The 2676-nt window shown below is 57.8% G+C and overlaps 1 protein-coding gene across 1 annotated transcript in view; it reads left to right on the forward strand.

The window, feature by feature from the left end:
* MFSD4A (major facilitator superfamily domain containing 4A) overlaps positions 1-2676 on the forward strand; it is a gene marked incomplete at its 3' end in the record, with an annotated part of 18879 nt that overhangs the window by 10728 nt on the left and 5475 nt on the right. The gene's annotated exons all lie outside the window — the stretch shown is intronic.

Below are 2676 nucleotides of genomic sequence, written 5' to 3' on the forward strand. Positions count from 1 at the left end.
AAGGAATTTTGGGAGCAAATGTGGCTGCAAAATCTGCCTGCCCAGGAGGGAGGAACGGTCAGGGACATCCTAAAAATGTCCCAACCTGGTTAAAGCCACAAAGGACCTGCTGGATTTAAGGATGAGGGTGTGGAGAGCAGGGACCCACCCCAGTGGGACTGGGAATCGGGGAATCCCAAACTGGGATCGTGTCCCAAACTGGGATCGTGTCCCAAACTGGGATCGTGTCCCAAACTGGGATCGTGTCCTGCGCAGGCTCCTCGGGGCTGGGTTTGTTATCTGCACACCCAGGCCCTCTGCGGAGGGCGAATATTTTTGCCAAATCTGCATTTCAGAAGAAAAAAAAATCTGGTCCTGACCTCCGGAAGGATTAGAACCATCAAGCAAACGCGTTTTTCTTCCATGGGACCGAACTCCCTGTTCCTATTCCCATTGTTCCCAGAACAATGCGGGCCCCATAAACGAATTGAGGCTCTCGGGGCGGGGGCAGGGAWTTCTCCATACATTTAAATCCTGCCACGAGCCAACAAAAGGCAGGAAATTCGGAGCTGGAGCTCGCACTTGCTCCCAGACAGGCAGAAAACAAGGGAATGAGCTGTCACTTAGGATTTCCTGGCTTTCTCCCCCGGCTGGCCGCGGTGTAAACAGCGCCGGGCTGCGGCGGGAGGAGACGGGAGGGCTGCGATCGCTTCCCTCCGTGTTCTCAGCAGGAAAATAAAACAAAAAAAATAACAAAAAGWGCGATTCCCTGCGGGCTGGGAGGCTCCACGGAGCCGCGGGTGTGTGCCGGGAGCGGGATCGTCCCGTGGGAAGGGGAATGGTGGGGACAGCAGGGAAYGGCTCTGGGGGGATCGTGATGGGATTGTGGGGTGCAGGGAGCACCCCTGGGTGCTCAGGGATCCCCAGAACAGCGGCTGGACATTCCCTGCTCCGCTCCGGCCGTGCCACGGGGCTGCCGGAGGTCACCGGGCTGCAGCAGAGCTGTCCCCGTTGGCCCGGGAACCGCGGGCTGCGCTCGGGAGGTGCTGAGCAACCCCTGAGAGTGGCGGGGGACAGGCGGGGGACAGGCTGGGGACAGGCGGGGGACAGGTTGGGGACCAGGCTGTGTTTTTGTGAGGTTCAGGGTCTCACCCAGGCCATTTTTAGGAGGTTCAGGGTGTCACCCACCCCATTTTTGGGAGATTCAAGCTGTCAACCACCCCAGTTTTTGGAGGTTCATGGTCTCACCCACCGCATTTTTGGGAGGTTTGGGGTCTCACCCACCCCATTTTTGGGAGGTTCGGGGTCTCACCCACCCCTCTGTATCCTCGCTGTCACTGGGGGAGCCGGGCTGTGTTTTTGGGAGGTTCAGGGTGTCACCCACTCCATTTTTGGGAGTTTTGGGCTCTCACGCACCTCTCTGTGCTCTCACTGTCACTACGGGAGCTGGGCTGGATTTTTTAGGAGATTCAGAGTGTCACTTGCTCAGTTTCTGGGAAGTTCAGGGTCTCACCCGCCCCGTTTTTAGGAGGTTCAGGGTGTCACCCACCCCATTTTTGGGATGTTTGGGGTCTCACCCGCCCCTCTGTGCACTCTCTGTCACTGGGGGTGCCGGGCTGTGTTTTTGGGGGTTCGAGCTGTGTTTTTGGGGAGCCAGGCTCTGTTTTTAGGAGGTTCAGTGTGTCACCCACCCCATTTCTAGGATGTTCAGGGTCTCACCCACCCCATTTCTGGGATATTCAGGGTGTCACGCACCCCATTCTGGGAGGTTCAGGGTTACACCGCCCCTCTGTGCACTCGCTGTCCCGGGGGGAGCTGGGGTCTGTTTTTTGGGAGGTTCAGGGTGTCACCCACCCCATATTTGGGAGTTTCGGGGTCTCACCCGCCCCTCTGTGCACTCTCTGTCACTGGGGGTGCTGGGCTGTGTTTTTGGGGAGCCTGGCTGTGTTTTTGGGAGGTTCAGGGTGTCACCCACCCCGTTTTTGGGAGTTTTTGGATCTCACCCGCCCCTCTGTGCCCTCTCAACAGCCACTGGGGTGCCGGGCTGTGTTTTTGGGGGGTCGAGCTGTGTTTTTGGGGAGCCAGGCTCTGGTTTTAGGAGGTTCAGTGTGTCACCCACCCCATTTCTGGGATGTTCAGGGTCTCACCGCCCCTCTGTGCCCTCGCAGCAGCCACTGGGGGTGCCGGGCTGTGTTTTTGGGGTGCTGGGCTGTGTTTTTGGGGAGCTGGGCTGTGTTTTTAGGAGGTTCGGGGACTCACCCACCTCATTTTTGGGATGTTCAGGGTCTCACCCGTCCCATTTTTGGGATGTTCGGGATCTCACCCACCACTTTGTGCCCTCTCAGCTGCCACTGGGGAGCTGGCCTGTGTTTTTTGCAGGTTCAGGGTCTCACCCATCCCCTTTTTGGGAAGTTCGAAGTGTCACCCGCCCCTCTGTGCCCTCGCTGTCACTGGGGGAGCCGGGCTGTGTTTTTGGGAGGTTCAGGGTCTCACCCATTCAATTTTTGGGAGTTTTGGGCTCTCACGCACCTCTCTGTGCTCTCACTGTCACTGCGGGAGCTGGGCTGGTTTTTTTTTGGGAGATTCAGAGTGTCACTTGCTCAGTTTCTGGGAAGTTCAGGATCTCACCCACCCCATTTTTTGGAGGTTCAGGGTCTCACCCACAGCATTTATGGCAGGTTTGGGGTCGCAACCCCC

This window comes from Malurus melanocephalus, unplaced genomic scaffold (genome assembly GCF_030028575.1).
Source record: "Malurus melanocephalus ecotype Western Australia unplaced genomic scaffold, MMel_1.1 scaffold_1238, whole genome shotgun sequence".
NCBI classification, from domain to species: Eukaryota; Metazoa; Chordata; class Aves; order Passeriformes; family Maluridae; genus Malurus; species Malurus melanocephalus.